Source organism: Lepidochelys kempii, chromosome 9 (assembly GCF_965140285.1).
Source record: "Lepidochelys kempii isolate rLepKem1 chromosome 9, rLepKem1.hap1, whole genome shotgun sequence".
NCBI classification, from domain to species: domain Eukaryota; kingdom Metazoa; phylum Chordata; order Testudines; family Cheloniidae; genus Lepidochelys; species Lepidochelys kempii.
This window is the reverse complement of record NC_136388.1, coordinates 49,135,046-49,148,501: the sequence shown is the minus strand read 5'-3', so window position 1 is coordinate 49,148,501 and position 13,456 is coordinate 49,135,046. Positions and strand designations below refer to the sequence as shown.

General features: G+C 39.3%; 1 protein-coding gene across 13 annotated transcripts in view; it reads right to left on the bottom strand.

Annotated features, from left to right (window-relative positions):
- Positions 1–13,456, bottom strand: part of ARMC8 (armadillo repeat containing 8) — a 181,839-nt gene that overhangs the window by 64,272 nt on the left and 104,111 nt on the right. The gene's annotated exons all lie outside the window — the stretch shown is intronic.

The following is a 13,456-nucleotide window of genomic DNA, read 5'->3' as shown; positions in this document are numbered from 1 at the left end:
CGCGATTAACTCAAAAAAGTATTGATTAAAAAAATTAATCACAATTAATCGTACTGTTAAACAATAGAATACCAACTGAAATTTATTAAAATATTTTGGATGTTTTTCTACATTTTCAAATATATTGATTTCTATTAGAACACAGAATACAAATTGTACAGTGCTCACATTATATTTTTTATTAAAATATTTGCACTATAAAAATGATAAACAAAAGAAACAGTATTTTTCAATTCACCCCATACAAGTACTGCAGTGCAATCTCTTTATTGTGAAAGAGTAACTTACAAATGTAGATTTGTTTTTGTTATATAACTGCATTCAAAAATAAAACAATGTAAAACTTAAGAGCCTAAAGTCCACTCAGTCCTACTTCTTATTCAGCCAATCACTCAGACAAACAAGTTTGGTTATAACTTACAGGAGATAATGCTGCCCGCTTCTTGTTTACTATGTCACCTGAAAGTGAGAACAAGCACTCACATGGCACTTTTTTAGCAGCCATTACAAGGTATATACGTGCCTGATATGCTAAACATTCGTATGCCCCTTCATGCTTTGGCCACCATTGCAGAGGACATGCTTTCATGCTGATGATGCTCGTGAAAAATATAATGCGTTAATTAAATTTGTGACTGAACCGCTTGGGGGAGAACTGTACATCTCCTGTTCTGTTTTATCCACATTCTGCCATATATTTCATATTATAGCAGTCTCAGATGATGACCCAGCACATGTTCGTTTTAAGAACACATTCACTGCACATTTGACAAAACGCAAAGAAGGTACCAATATGAGATTTCTAGATATAGCTACAGCACTCGACCCAAGATTTAAGAATCTGAAGTGCCTTCCAAAATCTGATCAGCACAGGATATGGAGCATGCTTTCAGAAGTCTTAAAAGAGCAACAATCCAATGCGGAAACTACAGAACCCGAACCACCAAAAAAGAAAATCAACCTTCTGCTGGTAGCATCGGACTCAGATGATGAAAATGAACTTGTCGGTCCACTCTGCTTTGGATCATTATCGAGCAGAACCCATCATCAGCATTGATGCATGTCCTCTAAAATGGTGGTTGAAGCATGAAGGCACATATGAATCTTTAGCACATCTGGCACATAAATATCTTGCAACACTGGCTACAACAGTGCCACGCAAACGCCTGTTCTCACTTTCAGGTGACATTGTAAAAAAGAAGAGGGAAGCATTATCTCCTGCAAATTGTAACTAAACTTGTATTTCTGAGCAATGGAACATAAGAACGGTCATACTGGGTCAGACCAAAGGTTCATCCAGCCCAGTATCCTGTCTACCGACAGTGGCAAATGCCAGGTGCCCCAGAGGGAGTGAACCTAAAAGGTAATGATCTAGTGATCTCTCTCCTGCCATCCATCTCCACCTTCTGACAAACAGAGGCTAGGGACACCATTCCTTACCCATCCTGGCTAATAGCCATTAATGGACTTAACCTCCATGAATTTATCCAGTTCTCTTTTAAACGCTGTTATGGTCCTAGCCTTCACAACCTCCTCAGGTAAGGAGTTCCACAGGTTGACTGTGCGCTGAATGAAGAAGAACTTCCTTTTATTTGTTTTAAACCTGCTACCCATTAATTTCATTTGGTGGCCCCTAGTTCTTATATTATGGGACCAAGTAAATAACTTTTCCTTATTCACTTTCTCCACACCACTCATAATTTTATATATCTCTATCATATTCCCCCTTAGTCTCCTCTTTTCCAAGCTGAAGAGTCCTAGACTCTTTAATCTCTCCTCATATGGGACCCGTTCCAAACCCCTCATCATTTTAGTTACCCTTTTCTGAGCCTTTTCTAATGCCAGTATATCTTTTTTGAGATGAGGGGACCACATCTGTATGCAGTATTCAAAATGTGGGCGTACCATGGATTTATATAAGGGCAATAAGATATTCTCCGTCTTATCCTCTATCCCTTTTTTAATGATTCCGAAACATCCCATTTGCTTTTTTGACTGCCACTGCACACTGCGTGGACGTCTTCACAGAACTATCCACGATGACTCCAAGATCTTTCTCCTGACTAGTTGTAGCTAAATTAGCCCCCATCCTACTGTATGTATAGTTGGGGTTATTTTTTCCAATGTGCATTACTTTACATTTATCCACATTAAATTTAATTTGCCATTTTGTTGCCCAGTCACTTAGTTTTGTGAAATCCTTTTGAAGTTCTTCACAGTCTGCTTTGGTCTCAACCATCTTGAGCAGTTTAGTGTCATCTGCAAACTTGGCCACCTCACTGTTTACCCCTTTCTCCAGATCATTTATGAATAGGTTGAATAGGATTGGTCCTAGGACTGACCGTTGGGGAACACCAGTAGTTACCCCTCTCCATTCTGAAAATTTACCATTTATTCCTACCCTTTGTTCCCTGTCTTTTAACCAGTTTTCAGTCCATGAAAGGATCTTCCCTCTTATCCCATGACAACTTAATTTATGTAAGAGCCTTTGGTGAGGGATCTTGTCAAAGGCCTTCTGGAAATCTAAGCACACTATGTCCACTGGATCCCCCTTGTCCACATGTTTGTTGACTCTCAAAGAACTCCAATAGATTAGTAAGACATAATCTCCCTTTACAGAAACCATGTTGACTTTTCAAAAAGAAAAGGAGTACTTGTGGCACCTTAGAGACTAACCAATTTATTTGAACATAAGCTTTCGTGAGCTACAGCTCACTTCATCGGATGCATACTGTGGAAAGTTTAGAAGATCTTATTATATACACACAAAGCATGAAAAAAATACCTCCTCCCACCCCACTTTCCTGCTGGTAATAGCTTATCTAAAGTGATCACTCTCCTTACAATGTGTATGATAATCAAGGTGGGCCATTTCCAACACAAATCCAGGTTTCAGAGTAACAGCCGTGTTAGTCTGTATTTGTCCTCCTTTTCTTTTTGCGAATACAGACTAACACGGCTGTTACTCTGAAACATGTTGACTTTTGCGCAACAATTTATGTTCTTCTGTGCGTCTGACAATTTTATTCTTTCAACTAATTTGCCTGGTACTGACATTAGACTTACCAGTCTATAATTGCCAGGATCACCTCTAGAGCCCTTCTTAAATATTGGCGTTACATTAACTATCTTCCAGTCATTGGGTACAGTAGCTGATTTAAAGGACAGGTTACAAACCATAGTTAATAGTTCCGCAATTTCACATTTGAGTTATTTCAGAACTCTTGGGTAAATGCCATCTCATCTCAATGACTTGTTACTGTTAAGTTTCTCAATTAATTCCAAAACCTCCTCTAGTGTCACTTCAATCTGTGACAATTCCTCAGATTTGTCACCTACAGAAGACGGCTCAGGTTTGGGAATCTCCCTAACATCCTCAGCCGTGAAGACTGAAGCAAAGAATTCATTTAGTTTCTCTGCAATGACTTTCTCGTCTTTAAGTGCTACTTTTGTATCTCGATCGTCCAGGGGCCCCACTGGTTGTTTAGCAGACTTCCTGCTTCTGATGTACTTAAAAAACATTTTGTTATTACCTTTTGAGTTTTTGGCTAGCTGTTCTTCAAACTCCTTTTTGGCTTTTCTTATTACATTTTTACATTTAATTTGGCAGTGTTTATGCTCCTTTCTATTTACCTCACTAGGATTTGACTTCCACTTTTTAAAAGATGCCTTTTTATCTCTCACTGCTTCTTTAACATGGTTGTTAAGCTACTGTGGCTCTTTTTTAGTTCTTATACTGTGTTTTTTAATTTGGTGTATACGTTTAAGTTGAGCCTCTATTATGGTGTCTTTGAAAAGTGTCCATGCAGCTTGCAGGGATTTCACGCTAGTCACTGTACCTTTTAATTTGTTTAACTAACCTCCTCATTTTTGCATAGTTCTCCTTTCTGAAATTAAATGCCACAGTGTTGGGCTGTTGAGGTGTTCTTCCCACCACAGGAATGTTAAATGTTATTACATTATGGTCACTATTTCCAAGCGGTCCTGTTATAGTTACCTCTTGGACTAGATTCTGCGCTCCACTCAGGACTAGATCGAGAGTTGCCTCTCCCCTTGTGGGTTCCTGTACCAGCTGCTCCACGAAGCAGTCATTTAAACTATTGTAAAATTTTCATCTCTGCATTTCGTCCTGAGGTGACATGTACCCAGTCAATATGGGGATAATTGAAATCCCCCACTATTATTGAGCTTTTTATTTTGATAGCCTCTCTAATCTTCCTTAGCATTTCATTGTCACTATCACTGTCCTGGTCAGGTGGTCGATAATAGATCCCTACTGTTATATTCTTATTAGAGTATGGAATTACTATCCATAGAGATTCTATGGAACATGTGGATTCATTTAAGATTTTTATTTCATTTGATTCTACATTTTCTTTCACATATAGTGCCACTCCTCCCCCCCGGCATGACCTTTTCTGTCCTTCCGATATATTTTGTACCCTGGAATGATTGTGTCCCATTGATTGTCCTCACTCCACCAGGTTTCTGGGATGCCTATTATATCAATATCCTCCTTTAACACTAGGCACTCTAGTTCACCCATCTTATTATTTAGACTTCTAGCATTTGTGTACAAGCACTTTAAAAACTTGTCACTGTTTATTTGTCTGCCCTTTTCTGATGTGTCAGATTCTTTAGGTGAATATTTCTCGTCTGATCTGGCCCATACTTTGTCCTCTTTCATCCCCTCCTCCTGTCTAAACCCTAGAGAATCTCTACCAGTAAATTCTCCTCTAAGAGAAGTCTCTCTCCGATCTGCATGCGCCTCTGCAGCAATCGGCTTTCCCCCATCTCTTAGTTTAAAAACTGCTTTGCAACCTTTTTAATGTTAAATGCCAGCAGTCCGGATCCACTTTGGTTTAGGTGGAGCCCATCCTTCCTGTATAGGCTCCCCCTATCCCAAAGGTTTCCCCAGTTCCTAATAAATCTAACCCCCTCCTCTCTACGCCATTGTCTCATCCACGCATTGAAATGCTGCAGCTCTACCTGCCTAAGTGGCCCTGCCCATGGAACCAGTAGCATTTCTGAGAATGCCATCATAGAGATCCTGGATTTCAGTCTCTTTCCTACCAGCCTAAATTTGACCTCCAGGACGTCTCTTCTACCCTTCCCTATGTCATTGGTACCTACATGTACCATGACCACCGGCTCCTCCCCAGCCCTACACCTAAGTCTATCTAGATGCCTCGAGAGATCCACAACCTTCACACCAGGCAGGCAAGTCACCATATGGTTCCAAACTCCCTCTCGAAACTCCCTGGTTGCTTGCTCACTGCTTTATAAAGCCCTGGCCTCCTTGATAGCCCCGCCCCCTGCCTAAGGCTCAGCCAATGAACAGAGGCTTCAAGATTTAGTTGGGGACTGGTCCTGCTTTGAGCAGGAGGTTGGACTAGATGACCTCCTGAGGTCCCTTCCAACCCTGATATTCTATGATTCTATGATTTCAAACCTTGTTTAGAAGCTCACAGCTTCCAACTGCCAGCCACAGCACACGGTCCTTCAAACAAACACACACACACAAGCTCAGCACACAGCACATAACCCCCAAACACAAACACACACTACAGACAGCGACTTACCCCAAGGGTCCCGTATTTGCTCCTCCTTCACCTGGAGAACTCCCTCTCGAAAATTCCTGTTAGCGTTCCCTGTTCGCAAAGCTTATTGGCTGAATAAGAAGTAGGACTGAGTGGACTTTAGGCTTTAAAGTTTTACATTGTTTTATTTCTGAATGCAGTTAGTTCTACATTTGTAAGTTCAACTTTCGTGATAAAGTGATTGCACTACAGTACTGGTATTAGATGAACTGAAAAATACTATTTCTTTTGTTTTTTACAGTGCAAATATTTGGAATCTAAATAAATATAAAGTGAGCACTGTACACTTTGTATTCTGTATCATAAATGAAATCAATATATTTGAAAATGTAGAAAAAATTCAAAAATAGTTAAATAAATGGTATTGTATTATTAACAGCATGATTAATCGCAATTAATTTTTTTAATTGCTTGACAGCCCTAGATTATATATCATTACTGTTATCTGCACTACCACCATTGCTATTATACAATGACATTAAAAATAATATTGTGTAAGTGTATACTGGGTGGGTTTTCATGTTGCTTTTGGTATTTGCTTTTGCTACTCTACCTATAAACATACCATATGATATAAGACAGTCTTTTCAATATAGCAAAATAAAATTGATTATTGCTATTCAGTCAACCTTGGCCTCCCAACCTGGGGGAGAAGATATTGGTAGGGTGGAGAGGGGAAGATCAAGAACTCCATTTTGGCTATGGTGAATTTAAATAGGAGATCATGAGGAGTCTAAGATGTGGGTTTAGACAGAGGGAGCTGGGTCTGGAGTTGGGAGAAATTTCTGAGCCATTCATCAGATTACCTGATGCTAGAGAACAGAGAAAGAAAAGACAGAGGCTTTTGGAAGAGTTGAAGTTAGGGGTGGTGAATCAAACAGACCACTGAAAATACAATTAGAGGGGTCAGTAGAGAGCCAGGACTGGACAGAGAGTATCAAAACCAAGGAGGACAAGAAGAGCAGGGCCGGCTCTACAGTTTTTGCCATTCCAAGCAGTGAAAAAAACTGCTGTCGCCGATGGGAAAAGGAAGAAGCTGCTGCCGATTTGCCGCCTTAGTCTCTAAGGTGCCACAAGTACTCCTTTTCTTTTTCCAGAAGTTGGACACTTCCTGACTTTGGTGGATGAATCAAGTTCCTCCTTACTCATGGAGTGAATAGTGAGTAGATGCTGGCAGTGTGTTTGTCAAGAAGCGCACAGACTTGTCCTCAAAACAAGGAAGGAAAGTGCGCCATGCCAGTCAAATTATTTTTGCCCTTCTCACATAGGACAACTGACTTTCAAACCTTGTAGGAATCAGTCTGCCAGTTGTTGCATAGTGGAGCCCACAATGGCTCCTTGTGAACTCAAGGGGTTGAGTGACAATGAATGTTCATTTTCTTGTGGTTGATCCTAAGCCCAAGGAACTGAAAACATTTATACGCATTGTCCAAATTATACTTCACTCCTTGTGGAAAGAGCTCTTTTGGCTAATCACATAGATAAGCCAGCCTTGCAAAAATCACACATGAACAGGGATAGGTTTTTTTTTAAAAAAATTAAACACAGAAGAATCATTTGTATTTTCCTTATCAGGGTAAGGTAAAAATAAGTAAATAGGTTTTTGTGTCAGGGCTGCTAAATTTTCATTACAATGAAACCCTTGAGTCTTGGGGTTGCTAAAAGACCAAAGAGTAGAACCAAGTACAAGTAATGGGGACTGCAGCATAGTTAGACAGCCAAGGTGGGTGAGGTAATAGCTTTTATTGGACTAACTCCTTTGGTCCAATAAAAGATATTACATCACCCACCTTGTGTCTCTAATATCCTGGGACTGACATGGCTACAACTACACTGCATACATAGACAGTCTGAGTGAAACATGAAATTAACTGCCTTTGAGGTTGAGCCCCAAACAAATCCTGCTGACTTACACCCACCATATGGGATCTGAATTGTTGGATATAATTATTCTACCTTCTTAAATCCAGGATAGGGCAAAAATCTCTTCCCATTATATCCTTATTGCCAAGAAAAAAGGAGAGCCCCTTATCCAGAAGCTGCTGAAGAAATTATGTTTCCAAATAAAGGAGGAAGGCTCTCTGCATTTTCTCACGAGAAGGCTTCCTGAAAAGGGATGGGTAAGGAGTTTAGGGGAAGCAGCTTGGAGTAGGATATCCTTTCTGGATGACTTGTAGGACCCATCTGTTTGAAGTAATTCCCCTTAATAACACCAAGTAAAAAGGAGCTAGTCAGTTACTATAGGGGAAAAGGAAAGGGTAAAGTATCTATGAGGAACGGTTCGTGGTTCCTGACAGCCCCATGAAAATGCTTTCTGGCAAAGTGTGCCAGTGAAGATGAAGCACTCAACTCACTACAACCTTCTGCTACAATGTTTTTCCTCTGCTGGCTTGATGGAACTCTTTCTGATCAAGTCCCTAGAATTACTTATGTGTGTGTAGATGAAACAACTCTTTCAGATATCTCGTGCACGTAGAATTTGTAATATGTGAAACAACATCCATAAAGCATGGATTTTATTAACAGAAATATTCTATATCAATTGTCATTATATATCAATGGTCATTATTGACCCTAGACACAAGAAACACAAGCTATTTCTATGTTTTACGGAAAGAGGAGATTCCAAGCTGAGAAATTAATTGCCAAATCTCAGGTTACCAGCAAACTTGCTCTTTTTATCCTGGTTGAGAAGTTATTCCATATTTCTGTTAAAGTTATTTTATTAAATATAAATACACTAGTGGTTTTAAATAACTGCTTCATATTATTAGTACTAAGAAAAGTGTAATTGTACCATGTAGATCGATCTAGGTCGATTTAAAACCAGAGGCGATTTTAATGTGTTATGGACACTGAACAACTTCTGTGTGAAAGTCTCAGAACTTAAAGGGAAAGTTCTGTTGCTAAGTAACCATAATCACAGGACCATCTACAGAGTTAAATATTTGCACAAACACAATAAAAGGGACATGCTATTTATTCTGAAATAAATATTGATTAAATCACTTCTTCAGTTTTCATTAATGCTGAGCACGACAACATTTATATAAAAATAGGGCTGTCGATTAATCACAGTTAACTCACACGATTAACAAAAAAATTAATCACGATTAATTGCAGTTTTAATCGCACTGTTAAACAATAGAATACCAATTGAAATTTATTAAATATTTTGGATGTTTTTCTACATTTTCAAATATATTGATTTCAATTACAACACAGAATACAAAGTGTACAGTACTTGCTTTATATTATTTTTATTGAAAATATTTGCACTGTAAAAATGATAAAAGAAACAGTATTTTTCAATTAACCTGATACAAGTACTGCAGTGCAATCTCTTTATGGTGAAAATGTAATTTACAAATGTAGATTTTTTTTGGTTACATAACTGCATTCAAAAATAAAACAATGTAAAACTTTAGAGCCTAAAGTCCAGTCAGTCCTACTTCTTGTTCAACCAATCGCTAAGACAAACAAGTTTGTTTACATTTACAGGAGATAATGCTGAAAGTAAGAACAGACGTTCGCATGGCACTTTTGTAGCTGGCACTGCAAGGCATTTATGAGCCGGATATACTAAACATTCGTATGTACTCAACCCAAGATTTAAGAATCTAAAGTGCCTTCCAAAATCTGATCAGCACAGGGTGTGGAGCATGCTTTCACAAGTCTTAAAAGAGCAACACTCTGATGCAGAAACTACAGAAAACGAACCATCAAAAAAGATAATCAACCTTCTGCTGGTAGCATCTGACTCAGATGATGAAAATGAACATGCGTTGGCCTGTACTACTTTGGATTGTTATCGAGCAGAACCCATCATCAGCATGGATGCATGGCCTCTGGAATGGTGTTTGAAGCATGAAGGGACATATGAATCTTTAGCGCATCTGGCATGTAAATATCTTGCAACGCCGGCTACAACAGTGCCATGTGAATGCTTGTTCTCACTTTCAGGTGACTCTGTAAACAAGAAGCGGGCAGCATTATCTCCTGCAAATGTAAACAAACTTGTTTGCCTGAGCAATTGGCTGAACAAGGAGGAGGACTGAGTAGACTTGTAGGGTCTGAAGTTTTACACTGTTTTATTTTTGAATGCAGGTTTTTTTGTACATAATTCTACATTTGTAAGTTCAACTTTCATGATAAAGTGATTGCACTACAGTATTGTATTAGGTGAACTGAAAAATACTATTTCTTTTGTTTTTTTACAGTGCAAGTATTTGAAATCAAAATAAATATAAAGTGAACACTGTACACTTTACATTCCGTGTTGTAACTGAAATCAATATATTTGAAAATGTGGAAAACACCCAAAAATATTTATATAAATAGTATTCTATTATTGTTTAACAGCCTGATCACACAATTAATCTTTTTAATCATGCGATTAAAGGCGACTAATTTTTTTAATCGCTTGACAGCCCTAATGAAAAACCAAGATGAAATATTTAATTTATAAAATGGAGAGTCAATGTGAAGTGAACACCCAAAAACTAAACCCAGGCAAAATGTATAATAATTAACTGAACCACCATGAAAACTTTATTGCAAGAAAATAAAAATGATCCAGGTATTGAGTGAACTAAGAAAGAACAAAAGGATAAACTTCGTATCAGTACCTGGTTAAAGATAAGGAAAATACTAACCTATATTAAAAGGACGTTAAAAATAGAACAAAACACTCAATTTAGGGAATGCTAAAATCAGGGTTGCACAAGGAAACTTAATTTTGCCTATTGTGGGTATATATCATCATAGAGTCTCATTACATGATCATATGTTATTTTTCCACAGGACCCCTTCTTCATTCAGTGCACAGCATGGATGATGAAACGAAGCAACAGTTCAGTATTTTTTTATTCCTCAATATTCAGAATAGGGCCTCCATACCTCATTTACTGCACACCGAGTACATAATTATAAATATCTTCATGGGCTTTCCTATGGCACTCATGATTATAGCATTTGCACCTCAAACATTAATTTATCTTTATAATAACCCTGTGAATTAGATAAACTTTAGCCACATTGTACAGATGGGAACTGAACAGGAGTAATTAGAGCCAAAATTTGCAGAAGAATCAACTAATTGTAATGTTTCAGTGTTTGGAGGCCCAACTAGAGACTCATAGTGAGTCTTAAAGTCTCATATTTCAAGTATGCTGAGCACTCACAGCTCCCATTAACTTCAAATGGAGTAGTGAGTGCTTGGCTCTTCTGAAAACCAAGCCCTAAGGCCAGAATTTTCAGAATGGCTCAACACCCATGGTTTGGGTCAGATTTTCCAAAAAGCTCAGCAGTCAGTGTGCAAGGAGTCCTAGTATGTGATGATGTAATTAAAACAGTTGAAGGCAAAAACCCATTAACTCAGATAAATGCTGCAGACTTGATACTATTTCTGGGAGTTTTGGAAATATACTCTGAAGTTGTCCAGACATGATGAAACAATAAAAAAATGTCCCTGTACAATTATAAAAACTCCCTCACTCTCTCTATATAAAAATGTAGCTAAATATATATTTTTTTAAAAGAAAACATATGCCTACTCTGAGCTAAGTGATAAAGCACAGACATGTGGATGTTCAGAGAACTTTCTACAGTTTTGACTGGACTTTCTCTGCCGTGGCCTGATTGGCTGTTTGCGAGGGAGGGAGAAAGAAGGTTGGAGCACTCTCTTCCTCTCAATTTCACTCCACACCTGCCTCTCTTATACTCTTCTCCCCAGCCTTATTCCCCCTTGCCCTCAACCCTTCACTTCTTTTTAGCTGATTCCACTCCTAAGTAAACCCACCAAAAACCATGGAACTAACATGACATTTGCTCACTCTGTTTGTATGTTCTACTTCATCACCCATCCTGTGTCTGTCAGGTCTATTTAGATTGTCAGCTCTTTGGAAAAGGGCTCAATTATACAGCACCAGTACAACGGGGCCCACTCTTTGCTGGCCCTTAGACACTACCATAATAAACATGATTAACAAAATAAAAATAAAAACAAACTGCTAAGTCTGATCTGAACATCTGGTTTATTGGGGCTAAGAAATCTGTGGGTGAATATTAATAGTTCCTGAAAAAGCTACTTATTTATTTGTTTTTAAAGGACCTATAATACTCTTCAAAATTTGGAAGAAAGCAATTAAACATCAATTGGTAACAAAACACAGAGTCCTGTTTATTGTCTAGATGTACTCCCCGCCCTAGCAGAGAGGCATCTATCATTATGACGACCGTTGGGGAGGGACACACAAATGGAACTCCTGTGCACAGCTAAGGTAATCTTTCCACCAGTTGAGGTATTGTTGTACGGAGGTAAGAATGGAAAGCAGCATATTTAAACTGTGTCTGCTTGGTGACTAAACCGTTCTGAGCCACTCCTGAAGGCAGCACATTCGAAACCTGGCATATTCTGTAACAAAAGTGGTGGCTGCCATGTGCCCCAGCAACTAAAGACAGTTCTTGACCATAGTTTGGGGGTGGAGCTGAATTGTGCTGGTTATGTTGGAAAGGGCCACTAACCTTTGCAGAAGGTAGGCTCTTGCTATTCCTGAATCAAGGTTTGCCCCCATGAATTCTAAGCCTTAGACAGAGGACAAAGTGGATTTTTGAATGTCCAATTGCAGGTCCAATTCAAGGAAGGGACCTATGGCGGTGGAGGTTGCTCAAGATGTCAGTTCCAGGAAGTGGCCCTTCAGCAGACAATCAAACATGTAAGGGAATACTAAGATACCTTTCCTGTGGAGCAGACTAAAGGGGAGCACTCAGTATTGAAAGTGATCGTGGCAGACAATGGAACATAGGAATCATTTGTGGTATGGGTAGACAGCAATATGGAAACACGCATCTTGAAGGCTGAGGACTGATAACCAATCCCCTTGCTCTATTAACAGAGTTATTTCTCCAAGTGTCACCATTTTCAATTTCAGCGTCTTCACATAGGTACTGAGTATGGTCTCTAACTGCCACTCTTTTTTGGTACCAGAAGGTACCTTGAATAAAATCCCTTCCCTTTGTGCTGCATGAGGACTGGTTCTATGGCTCCCAAATGTAAGAGAGTGTCTATTTCTTGACAAAGCAAGCTCTCATGAGGAGGACCCTGAAGAGGGATGGGGAAGGGGGGGTTTGTTGGTGGAAGTGTAGTAAAACAGATGGTGTATCCTTTGGAGATGACATCCAAAACCTACTTCTCCATAGTGATCAAATCCCAGGAGCACCTGAAGTGGTGAAGGAAATAAGGGTGGTAAATCGGTGCAGCTGAAGAGGACGAGGATGGCAATTCGAGCCCATGACCAACCCGTCAAAATTGCTGCTTGGATGTGGACAGCTTCTTTCTATAGAACCTCTGTCTCTTTTGGTGAGTTTCATACTATTTCTGAGAAGTAAGGAATTGAGAAGGGTGGGATCTCTGGGCTGTCTGGGCCTTGCTGAGCTTCCTCTTGTAGGTGGGTGTGTAAATGCCAACAGAATGTAAGTAGCTCTAGAGTCCTTTAATGTTCGCACATACTCATCCATGCTATCTGTGAATTTCAACCCATCAAAAGGAAGGTCCTCTACTGGATTGTGGATTACTTTTGGGAATCCAGAAAGCTGCAGCCAGGAAGCTCTTCTCATCTCTACCTCTGTAGCGATTGAAAGCGAGACAGTATCAGCAGCATCAAGGGAGGCTTGCAGGGCTGTCTAGGCAAGTACTTGGCCCTCTGCAATAATTGCCTGGAACTGCTCCCTGTGCTCTGTCAGTAGGTGGTCCATGAAAGAGTTCCGTTTGATGTAACTGAAGTGGTTGTACTTTGCCATTAACACCTAATAATTGCTGATTCTAAATTGTAAGGAGGCCAAGGAATAGAGACTTC